At 45.1% G+C, this 12908-nt stretch overlaps 1 protein-coding gene across 2 annotated transcripts in view; it reads left to right on the top strand.

Annotated features, from left to right (window-relative positions):
• The window catches only part of tenm1 (teneurin transmembrane protein 1), a 1787780-nt gene that overhangs the window by 1275407 nt on the left and 499465 nt on the right, over positions 1 to 12908 (top strand). The gene's annotated exons all lie outside the window — the stretch shown is intronic.

The following is a 12908-nucleotide window of genomic DNA, read 5'->3' as shown; positions in this document are numbered from 1 at the left end:
AAGGCGCAGTAAGAAATGAGATATTTTCCAAACTCCAATGTAAGGGATTGCTTTTGTATAACCTTATAGAACTGGCCATTGGATGAATATTATGGCAACTGTATACCTGTCTTTATCTTGCATTGGTTCTCAAGGCTGTGGATTGGGTGGTAATTGTGCTGATTTACGATTACAATATTTGTAAAGTTTGCCGACAATTGTTATAGTTTTGAGATCTTGCTGCCTTTTCTCAGTTTCCAACAGGTACGGGGATTTTTCCAATACTCTCACCGCTTTTCCCTGCATGTGCAATATATTTTGCAACTACAAGTTTCAATGGGAGCCACAGAGTTGTGGTGATTTAAATTGCAGCGATGTGCTTCACTTTGTCCAAGAGAAACATTCCCCATTGGATTCAAGTGTTTCGAGTTACATTTCAAACTCTGTGTGTGTGTGTGTGTGTGTGTGTGTTTGCAGACGTTAGAATCATTTTGTTAAACATGGAAGGGGCGGTGAGGTGGATAAGATCAACCTCACGATGTGTTGCAGTTGAAGGGCCTGTCCCACTTGGGCGACATTTTAGGCAACAGCCTAAAAAGAGGTTGTCGCATCGTGGTCAGGTTGTGACGCACGGTGACGCATGTAGTGACGCGTGGTATGTGCGGTGTCTCCCTGCCGCCCAGGATTTTGTAATGTTCAAAGTCCTTGCGCGACATCTAGGTGTCTTATGTCGTTGGTGCTTTCGCACGGTGATGTACAGGTGACACGTGGTGACGCATGATGATGCACGGTCATTGACTATGCTCATTTATTTTGCGCCACCGTGCTTCACCATGCATCACCCGTATGTCGTCGTGCATCACTAAGGGGCTGTCCCACTATACGAGTTTACCCAAGTGCTCTCCCGAGTTTAAAAAAAAAAAAAACTCGTGGTAAGCACGTAGAATGGACGTAGCGGGTACGTCGGAGCTCGCGACGTCTCTTAGCGGCTCGTAACGCTAACGGCAGGTACTCGGGAAACGCGGTAAGCTCATGAAGATTTTTCAACATTTTGAAACATGTTGAAACATGTCCACGAGAGCCTCGAGTTCCTACGAGTGGCTATTACCGTAATTCCCTGAGTTCGAATCGGGGAAACTCGGGAGAACTCTTGAATTAACTCGTACAGTGGGACAGGCCCTTTTAGGGAAGCTGGTCAATCAAATGATGTCACGCATCCCAGATGACGCAACATGTCGTATCTAGCCGTATCGCGTCGCTGGGGGAACGTACATTGACGGCTGTGACGTCACAGATGCTGTCCCATGGTGATCACAGTGATGTCCCATGGTGATGCATGGTGACGCGTAGAAATTGGTGACGTGGAGTGACGTACCTTGACGCTTCCTGTTGCACTACTTGACAGTTTTCAGTCGACATCGGGCGTCAGTCATTGACGGCCGTCATCGCCCATAAAATCGCAAAGTGGGACAGGCCCTTTACTTTCCTAGCAGTTCCTCTTGTTTCTTTTCCAACAACATTTGGGAAGGCATAAGGGATAAGAGTTCGTGCACATTTCTTGGTTTCTCTATGTGGAAAATCTTGAACTTTAACAGCATGTATCCGTCACAGACTTCAGTGTGCGATAGATTCTGTACAGATGAAATAGTTCACCGATGGGCATCCATGTGGTCCATCAAAAGCAATGGAATTATATTTATTACAAGCTGCAACCTTCATCCAAGACATGTCCCTCATACAACTATAATAATCAAGCCAGGAGTCCAACCTTAACTGAATGAAGATTGTAACAGAGGTGTGTGAGTAGCATGCAGAATCAAAGAACTGCTTCTTTCTTGAACCGGAAGTGGCGGCGCTGGTGAACGGCTGTGGCTCGCCTGCAGTCCATTTGTTTTTACTTTTTTGTGTTGTTTTTTTTTTTTGTTTTGTCTAGTTACGTTTTTGTTTTTTAAGTTGTGGTTAATGGGGTGGGGGGGGGGGTTTGGGGGGCTGAAAAGGGGCTTGCTGTCTCTCCCTTCGGGGGAATGCGACTTTTTTGTCGTATCGCCCCTCTCTGCCTCCATCTGCGCTGAGGCCTAATGGCGGAGCTGGCGACCTCGAGGCTCCGGAGGCAGCCTGACAGGACTCACCCTGGGCTCGCTCCCGTGAAGGCGGCCCAGCTCGGGCTGGAACTGCGCTCCCGTGAGGGGCTGTGACGCTCTCGTGAGGGCCGCCTGGCGAGGGGCTGAGACTCTCCCGTGAGAGGCTGTGGCACTCCCGTCAGAGCAGCCCAGCTCGAGGTGGAATGGCACTCCCGTCGGAGTGGCCCAGCTTGAGGGAGGAATGTCACTCCTGTCGGAGTGGCCCAGCTCGAGGTGGAATGGCACTCCCGTCGGAGTGGCCCAGCTCGAGAGAGGAACGGCACTCACGTGAGGGCGATCCGGCTTGGGGCTGGAACGGTGCTCCGGTGGCTGGGACGGCGTTCTGGAGGCGGTGACCTGAGTCCTGGGTTCAGCCGCGGGCCAGCGGCCCCGTCCGCTGGACTGGAGGACGGCAGCTTCGACCACCCCGGGCCGCGGTGTTTGAGCCGGCCCGTTTGCGGGGTTCGGTGAGCCGCGGGACTGTTTGTGCCATCGCCCGGTGGGGAAATCGCCTCAGCGCAGAGGGAGAAGAGGAGGGAAGAGACTGCAGCCCTAAGATTTTTGCCTCCACCACAGTGAGGAGGTGCTTGGAGGATACACTGTGGTGGATGTTAATTTGTGTTTATTGTTGTTTATTATTGTATGATTGTATGTATGACTGCAGTCACAAAATTTCGTTCAGACCGTAAGGTCTGAATGAGAATAAAGGTATTCAATTCTATTCTTGCAAAGTGTGTTGGAAGGAACAGCAGATGCTGGTTTACTGAAGATAGACACTCAATGCTGGAGTAACTTAGCGAGTCAGGCAGCATCTCGGGAAAAAAGGAATAGGTGATGTTTCCGGTCGAGACCCTTCTTCAGACTGAGAGGGACTCTCCGACCCTTAGTCTCAAGAAGGGTCGACCAGAAACCTCACCTATTCCTTTTATCCAGAGATACTGCCTGACCCGCTGAGTTACTCTCGCGTTTTGTGTCTATCCAAGGAACTGCAGATGCTGAATTGCACAAAATAGACACAAAATACTGGAGTAACTCAGTGGGTCAGGCAGCACCTCTGGAAAACATGGACTGGTTACATTTCAGGTCTGGACCCATCTTCAGACCTGAGTAGCATGACTGGGCACAACTGAAGATGAGGTGCCAACTTGACCAACCTGATAAAGCTGTTCCAAGGGAAGGCATGCATGCTAACTAAAGTGCTGTTGAGGACAATAGGCGGTCCCACAAACAAACGATCAGGTTAAAACTCTGAAGTTCTCCCACATCCGTTTGTGAACAACTTCATCCATCAAGCGAGGACAATCACCATGAGGAGTTGAGTCATAGATGAATGGAAACAAGACCACCGCCAATTCCACATACTGTCCACATTGAATCATCTGCTTGGAGCCCTCTAGCACGAACCATTATGGAATTATGTGCGCAATGTCGAAAAACAGTTCCAGAAATGGATTTGTCACCTCAACTCAGCCGTGGACGGTGAGTACGTGCAGACCTTGACAGTAACACCCACAGAATGAATCAATATATTGGTCCTCCATTGTCGGGATGTGATGTCGATCAGTTTGCCAGCCAACCTGTATGGAAAATTATTGTGTCATTACACTAGACTAATCACGCAGGAAGTAGAATACTAGGTGGAAGAGCCCAAAGCTAAGGAGTTATGGTGTTATTACTTTGATTGACTTTTGGGAACAGGAAATAAAGGAAAACCAATACAAAAATGTCCCATTGAGGTCCTTCCTTGTTCACATGTGCTCCATAATCCTATTTCAACCAATGAGGTCAATGGTGAGGACTATTGTGTCCGTCCTCGTTTGGTATTCTTACATTGCCTGGTACTTGGCTCTTGTTTCTTCCATTGGTTTTGGATAGAATTCCACTGGAGCTAAAGGATTATCTCATGGGGGACATATGATGAGCGTCGACATAGCATGAGCGTTTGACGGCACTGGGTCTCTACTTGCTGCATGAGCGTTTGACGTCATTGGGTCTCTACTTGCTGGAGTTTAGAAGGATGAGGGAGGGGACCTCATTGAAACTTACCGATTAGTGAAAGGCCTGGATAGAGTGGATGTGGAGAGGATGTTTCCACTAGTGGGAGAGTCTAGGACCAGAGGTCATAGCTTCAGAATTATAGGGCATTCCTTTAGGAAGGAGATGAGGAGGAATTTCTTTAGTCCAAGGAATCTGTGGAATTCATTGCCACAGAAAGCTGTGGAGGCCAAGTCAATGGATATTTTTAAGGCAGAGATAGATAGATTCTTGAATACTACGGGAGTTGGGGGATATGGGGAGAAGGCAGGAGAATGGGGTTGAGAGTGAAAGATAGAGCAGCTATAACTGGATGGTGGAGTAGACTTGATGGGCTGAATGATCTAATTCTGCTCCTTTCACGAATCTGGAAAATGATATGATTGCAAATGGATGATAAAATGTTCTACCATTTTGCTGAAGAATGTATTACAGTGAGAGATCTTTGATGATATCGTCTTGAGGCATCGCTTCCTGCAGGTCCCTTTGATGGATGTCAGAGGTTATGGGGAGAAGGCAGGAGAATGGGGTTAGGAGGGAGAGATAGTTCAACCATGGTTGAATGTTGAAGTAGACGTGATGGACCAAATGGCCTAATTCTGCTCCTGACAAAAAAAAGGACTTGTGTATCTGAAGGTGGGACAGATTTCCCCACCACTCCTTTGTTTCCACCTCTACCCCTTGGCCTTGCCTGCATGACTGCCACCCCAAATTGGAATAGGGACTGGAGATTTAAATCAACAAAATTGCTTCATGAGAGGAAGATTCACCCTGATTGTACTAATGATGATTCACCATTGTGTGAAATATTTGAGGAAAGTGTCGTACAACGTCTTGAGATAATTGTTTACAAGTAGGCCATCTTGCATTTTATTTTAATTTGAAATAAATGTTATTTTCTTTCAGTTTTAGCCTTCAACCTGGAAGGAAAAGTTAGGACAATAGTGAATATAATAAGTTATTGCAGAATAATTTCCCAATATATTGGAAGACATTTGAAGACTTCCAGGTTAATATTTTTGTCAGATACATTTTGTCAAAATTCAAATGAAAAATGCCTTAGTCATAGAGCGTGGAAACACACCGGTCAACATGTCTCAGCTACACTAGCCCCACTTGCCCGCGCTTGCCCCATTTCCCTCCAAACCTGTCCTATCCATGTGCCTGTCTAATTGTTTCTTAAATGTTGGGATAGTCCCCGCCTCAACTACCTCCTCTGGCAGCTCATCCCATTCACCCATGCCATCCTATCATTTTCAGAGGCGGACAGACGCATTGGATTTTCAAATCATGTTTTTTTTTTGTCATATTATGCACTTTGAGTTTAATTTCTCATCTGTATAACGTTGTGTGCCGTTGTGCAGATTGTAATGTCATTCAGAATTCTTGTTCAAGAGGCCACAGGTCTTCGTCAGCTGATCCCATCAGATCCTAATGGATGTAAAGTATTTATAGAATTAAGTGACACCAAAATTTATATTGCAAACCTCTGCAGTACCCGATGATAATTGCTGCAAATTGTTTTAATATTTATGAAATCATAAGCCTATTCAGACCGGGAACCTGAAATGTACAATGTTACTATTTAAATATTTCATCTAGTTAAAAATTATGCCAATGCATTAGGTGGTTACTGGGGTATGAAAATTTTATTACACGACATTAGGAACTAATATCCTTAAGGATCTATACTGATAAGAGTGTAGATATCTTGATTCAAATCGCAGTGATTATCAGTCAAAATCAAAAAACACATCCATAATTTACCATTCGATGTGTTCAGGAGTTTTAACAGAAAAAGGCCTGAAGGAAAATAACCATTCACACATACAGAGGCAAACACATAATCTTCCATGACTTGTTGCAGTGGTGATTCAATTGAATCTTTATTGATGCATGTTATTTTTTTAAACTCCTTATTTGGTTTTTCGTAGCTATTACGGTGATGCATTTATACTGTAAATATTTCAGCTGATTCTCAAACCTCATCTCTGGTTTTCGAGCAAGGTCCATCAATCTCCTTCCTTTCCTTTGTGGCCCCTCAACTGAGCAAGTTCTCACTTTCAATGACTTCTGTCTCATCTGATTCCATCCTCTTCTGCTCCCCTTCACCTACCTCCCTCTCATTCTTGGTGCAAACTCTACCTAACATATTCACATCCATTCCCTCAACCATGCCACATAATGTGGTCTTTCGGCTCTTGGAATCATAGAGTCTTACAGCGTGGAAACAAGCCCTTCAGCCCAACTTACCCTCAACATGTCCTATCTACACCAGTCCTACCTGCTTGCGTTTGGTCCATATCCCTCCAAGCCTATCCTGTCCATGTACCTGTCTAAATGTTTTTTAAACATTGCAATAGTACCTGCCTCTACTACCTCATCAGGCAGATTATTCCATGCACTGTTTTGTGTGAAAAAGTTACCCCTCTACCTGAGTTGTGCCTTACAGCGCCAGAGACCTAAGTTCCATCCTGACTATGGGTGCTGTTGTTACAGACATTGTACGTTCTCCCCGTGACCTGCGTGGGTTTTCCCCAGATAAAATTCTCCCTAGTGTATGTAGGATAGTGTTTCTGTGCGGAGATCGCAGGTCGGCACAGACTCAATGGGCCAAAGGGCCTGTTTCCACCCTGTATTTCTAAACTAAACTAAAATCCCATTTTTCTGCCTTCTCCCCATAACCTCTGACACATTTACTAATCAAGAATCTATCTATCTCTGCCTTAAATATCCACTGACTTGGCCCCCACAGCTATCTGTGGCAAAGAATTTCGCAGATTCACCACCCTCTGACTAAAGACATTTCTCCTCAACTCCTTCCTGAAAGAACGTCCTTTAATTCTGAGGTTATGACCTCTAGTCCTAGACTCTCCCACTAGTGGAAACATCCCCTCCACATCAACTCTATCCAAGCCTTTCACTATTCTGTACGTTTCAATGAGGTCCTCATTCTTCTAAACTCCAGTGAGTACAGGCCCAGTGCCAACAAATGCTCATCATAGTTAGCGGACTCATTCCTGGGATCATTCTTGTGAATCTCCTCTGGACCCTCTCCAGAGCCAGCACATCCTTCCTTTGATATGGTGCCCAAAATTGCTCACAATATTCAAAATGCGGCCTTACCAGCGCCTTATAGAGCCTCAACATTACATCCCTGTTTGTATGCAAGCCCTATGGAAATAAATGCTAGCCTTGAGTTTGCTTCCTTTACTACTGATTCTACTTGCAGATTAACTTTTTGGGAATCCTGCACCAACACTACCAAGTCCCTTTGCACCTCCGATTTCTGGTTTCTCACCCCATTTAGAAAATAGTCTATTAATTCCTTTATTCCTACTACCAAAAGGCATGACTCCACACTTTACTATGCTATATTCCATCTGCCACTTCTCCACCCACTCTCTCAAAGTGTCTAAGTCCTACAGAGTCCCTGCTTTCTCTTTACTACCTGCCCCTCCACCTATTTATGTATCATCCGCCACAAAGCCTTCAATCCAAAGCTCGTCCTAATCATTAATATACAACGTGAAGAGTAGCGACCCTTGCGGAACTCCACTATTCACTGGCAGCCAACCAGAAAAAGCCCCCTTTAGAAGCAAATTTTAAAATTGTTTTGGTTTCCATTGTTTAATCGTTATAATAAATTGTGAATGATTATGATCTTGTCCAGACCCGTGCTGGACTACATGCTCCACCCTTTCTCCCCTTGTTTCGCCTTTCCGTCATCAATTCTCAATCTTGTAGCTGGCTTGCCATGTATTCTACTTACTTATCCCCTGACTCAATGTGACTCCCAATGGGGGTTCAATTATAGGTTGCCGTTGAACTCAACCATGGGTCTGGTGTGGTGGTACCTTAATATCCTGCTGGCAGTAACATTTTTGTCTCATACATGAGTAAAGAGCACTTGTGGAACATGCCAAATGGGTGGCTTGTGCCCATTAGAAGTCAACTCCTTCAGGGCATGAGAGAAATTATATAAGACTGGGATGGGAAATAACTTCCATGAAAGCATTTGTGAGTAAAAAAAAATGAAAAGATGAAGTTTTATCACGTGCATAATACCCTATATGAAACCATTGTAACAAAAAATTGTTTCTTATTAAATATTTTTGCTGAGCATTTCATGTGGAAAGTGGCCTTTTAAATTTGGAAATGTTCGGTGCAGTGACAATCTAAGCCATCTTTACCATTGACCAATGTTTACTTCTCGCTGGGCAAAGACAGAGCATTTACCCTGATTGGCTTGGGTCGCTACTTCTAAGAATCTAAGTCCCTTGGCCAGGCTTTGCTATCTCAAAGCCCTTTCCCACGGTGCGAGTTCATTCCAAGAGCTCTCCCAAGTTTGCCCTGATTCGATCTCGGAGATTTACGCTAATGGCCACCCCGTACTCGGGGCTCTCGTGGACATTTTTCAACGTGTTGAAAAATCTTCACGAGTCTTCCAGTGCTTACCTGCCGTTCACGTTACGAGCCGCTAAGAGACGTCCCCGAGCTCCGACGGACCCGCTACGTTCATTCTCCGTGCTTACCACAAGTTTGATTATTTTAAACTCGGGAGAGCTCTTGGAATGAACTCGTACCATGGGACAGTGCTTTAAGGTCACCATGTATTCTGGTTGCTTTTTAACCAGGTTAATATATTTGATATTTTTCTCTTGTGATAATCAATTTTATTTAAACTGTGATGATGATAGGATCTATAGTTGTTTATCTTGATTTTATCAACATAGGTATTGATAAAGACTCGATACACTTATTGAATTCACAAATTTTCGGAAAATAGGTCAACATCCACTGGCTATCTTGCAATGATTATCAGTATCTTGTCATTCCTCTGCATTATTCTCAATGCAAGATTAAAAACAAACTATCTCTTGGGATGCTGTTGATTTTAGCTTTGCCTTTTAGCTTTTGAAGAGTTTCAGAATTTTTTACCTCGTGTGTTCTCAATTTCCCTTTTGTTTTTCCTTTTTCTGGAGGTAGGACATTCTTGTTTCCCTATTTTCCTTTTGAATAATTGAGTAATGTTTGCAATTTCTGCTCAATGCCAAGTAGAAGTCAGTTTGCTTCTTTTATTGAGTTTAGTTTAGAGATACATCGTGGAAATTGGTCCTTCAGCCCACCGAGTCTGTACCCACCAGCGATCCCCACACATTAACACTGCCCTACACACACTAGGGACAATTTTATATTTATACCATCCAATTAACCTACAAATCTGGAGGAAACTGAAGAAATCTGAGAAAGTTGGACCATCGAACCCTCTGATGGTCTCTGGCGCTGTAAGGCAGTAGCTCTATTGCTATGCCACCGTGCCTCCCAATCTTCTCACCGTTTCTTTTCAAGACCTACTGATCGTTTAAATCAGGCCATTCTTCAGCAAATTATTTTCCATATCTGTTAAAGTCAATTTAAGAATCAAGGACCAACAAGTGTAAACAATACTGTTTTGGACAGTGACAGGCGTTTAATGATTAGCTTACACCTCATTAACTATTAAATAATTTCCAAATATATAATCATCCCTAACTAGTCATGGTTGAAGCTTGCACAAGATCAGTCATGACTGAAGCAGCAAACACAGATACGAAATAAACTGCTCCAACAAATTCAAAGCCCTGTGGTAGATAACTTTTCATCCCGACTCTCATCTGAACCAGAGAACTTCCGATTGGTTTCCTGTCAAAATTCTACAAGGGACATCCTTTTTACAGTTTGGCTTAATTACAAAAGACTGAATGTCTTGGATGGAGACAATTTACCATTAAATGCCTTGGACACAATGTCTGTTGGGATAAATATGCTCACTGTGTACAAGGGGAACAGTGCTCGATAAATACTGCACGGAGAACTACATAATACATTGGTGGGGGGTCACTGAGAACGAAGAGAGACCCTTCGTGGGAGGGAACTCTTAGAACAAAGAGGGACCATTGAGATGCTGGCCTGTCCCACTGAGTTACTCCAGCATTTTGTTTCCATCATTAACTAACTAATCTAGAAGCTGAAGAACATAACATCTGTATGTACATATTGTACACATGCTGTAATGTGATAATGTCAGATCAGATAAGGTCTTGATCAAAGTAGAGTTAGAACTAAGCTCTCTTCTCCTGAGCATGGCTGATATTAGAAAGGCCCAGAGAGTGGATGTGAAGATATGTTTCCACTAGTGGGAGAGTCTAGAACCAGAGGTCATAGTCTCAGGATAAAAGGACATACCCTTAGAAAGGAGATGAGGAGGAATTTCTTTAGCCAAAGGGTGATGTTATCTGTACAATATCATTGCCACTGACGGCTGTGGAATTCGTCATTAATTTTTTAGGCCTTGATGTACTATTCCCCTTGATTAGTAACCCCCCTGTCCCACTTGGCCGTCCATCCCGCGCCCTTTACTCCGACCTGCTTCCCTTTCTTGGGTAGCACGGGACCCCCACCATGGATCAGTGTGGAGTAGCGTTTCGGCCTGTGGCCTTCGTCCTTTGCTCCATAAATCTGCGCGCAGCCGCTGCCTGTCGCGTAACTGACGGCCAAAGTGGTACAGGACGAAGACCAGCATCGGCGCAGTTCCCTCCAACAACAGCAGAAGCATGTGATAATTTCAGATCAGCTAAGCCTGGGGCTCACGGCCAGTTGTGACTATCCTCTCTTCCTCCTGAGCATACTGACAGAGAAAGGCCCAGACGATTGGATGTGAGACACATGTTTCCACTGGGGAGAGTCAGTGGGACCAGAGGTCAGCATCTCTGGAGAAAAGCAATACCCTTTTCGGGTCAAGATACAGGAGGACAAGATACTTTAATTGTCAAAAGGTGACCCCTTGAGGTCCAAATCAATGCCGTTTCTGCAGCCATACATTACAAACAAATAGGCAGACACAAGATAATTTACATAAACATCCATTGATTCGCTGTGAAGGGCCTGTCCCACTTATCTCTCCACTTCTCTCCCCCCCCCCCCGACCTGCTAGTCGTGTCAAAGTCAAAGCCACGGGACTGGCGATGGCGATTGTCCCGCGGCCATTAAAGCCACGAGGAGTGGTGCGAGGTCCACACCAGGTCTTCGCGCGCCAGAGGCCCCGGCGTGTAACTGACTCCAGAGTCCCGCGGCCATTCCAAGCCGCGCGGGGCAGTGATGTCAGGCCCCGCTCCAGGAGCTCTTCGACCCCGCAACTCGGGCGGGAGAAGTCGCCGTTGCGAGAGCCCTGAAAAGCGGTCTCCCTCCAGGGACCCGCGGGCTCCCGGTGCCGCCGTCCGCGACCCGCAGAGAGCCACAAAAATCTCTCCGGAGTAACTCAGCAGCACAGCGCTCCACCAGCATCTCCTGGAGAGAAGCACTCGGGGTGACCCGCGACGGTCGAGACCCTTCTTCAGACTGGGAGTGAGAGGGAGGGGAGAGGGAGACCCAGAGATATGGAAAGGTGAGGTGTGTAAACGAGACATCAAAGGGCACTAAGCTCAAGGGAAATGTAGAATAAATCATTGTTATAAAACGTGGTCAGAGAGCTGGAGTAATCACAGAGGGGGAATCAGCGAGAGAACATGTTACAGCACTCGTCGGAGAGAGGAGAAATTCCTCAAAGTCGGCATACCTTGAGGAGCTTTCGCAGTGGGGCTGACGAAATGTGTGCTGAAGGAACTGCAGATGCTGGGTTACTCTGAAGATAGACGCAGAATGCTGGAGCAACTCAGTGGGACAGGCAGCATCTCTGGACAGAAGGAATGGGTGATGTTTCGGGTCGAGACATATTGTTGCTTTGCCGATTTGCATTCCTATTTCGCTGAATTAACGTACGAAATTAAGCCTTGACAAATTTCAGCGAGAATACTTCTTACATTGAACACAGAAACATAAAAACATAGGGACAGGAGTAGGCCATTCAGCCCTTCGAGCCAGCACAGCCATTCAATATGATCATGGCTGATCATCCAGAATCAGTACCCCGTTTCTGCATTCTCCCCATATCCCTTGATTCCATTAGCCCTGAGAGCACTATCTAACTCTCTCTTGAATACACCCAGTGAATTGGCCTCCACTGCCTTCTGAGGCAGAGAATTCCACAGATCCACAATACCCTGGCTGAAAACGTTTTTCCTCATCTCAGTCCTAAATGGCCCACCCCTCATTCTTAAACTGTGCGACCCCTGGTTCTGGACTCCCCTAACATGGGAAAATGTTTCCTGCATCTAGCCCGTCCAATCCCTTACAAATTTTATGTTTTGTTTAGATCACCTCTCATCCTTCTAAAAATCTAGTAAACATAAGCCCAGTAAATCCATTCTTTCATCATTTCAAATGTATTGGCTCAATATCACTTTGGGACATTCAGAGATCATTTGATATTTGACAATAACAGGCAGTGACAGACGGTGACTAGACTGGGTTTCAGCATTCACGTGGGATTGATTTGAATACATATCCCAGGGTTGAGGTCAGTGCTCTACTATACAGTGCAACTGTAAATCTGTTATTTTCTGAAGAAAGTTGTGATGATCCACTAGAGAGCTATACGACCTCGTTGGTCCATGGATGGCTGCACCCTAAGATGATAATACAACTCTCCTTGCTGCTAATAAAATACTTCTACCATTCCAGACTATAATGCATGTATTTACTACATGAGGCTGACTTGTAATTTGACATTTCTTTAGTTCCGGTCTGCAATGATGCAGCAAATAAGAACGTCTGTCATAATGCGAAGGATCTAGCACTGTGCAATACTTTGCACGTGTCAAAGGATAACGACAAGGTCATTTTTTTAGCTGACCA

The sequence above is a fragment of the Leucoraja erinacea genome, chromosome 12 (assembly GCF_028641065.1).
Source record: "Leucoraja erinacea ecotype New England chromosome 12, Leri_hhj_1, whole genome shotgun sequence".
Lineage (NCBI taxonomy): Eukaryota > Metazoa > Chordata > Chondrichthyes > Rajiformes > Rajidae > Leucoraja > Leucoraja erinaceus.
This window is presented reverse-complemented; position numbering and strand designations above follow the sequence as displayed.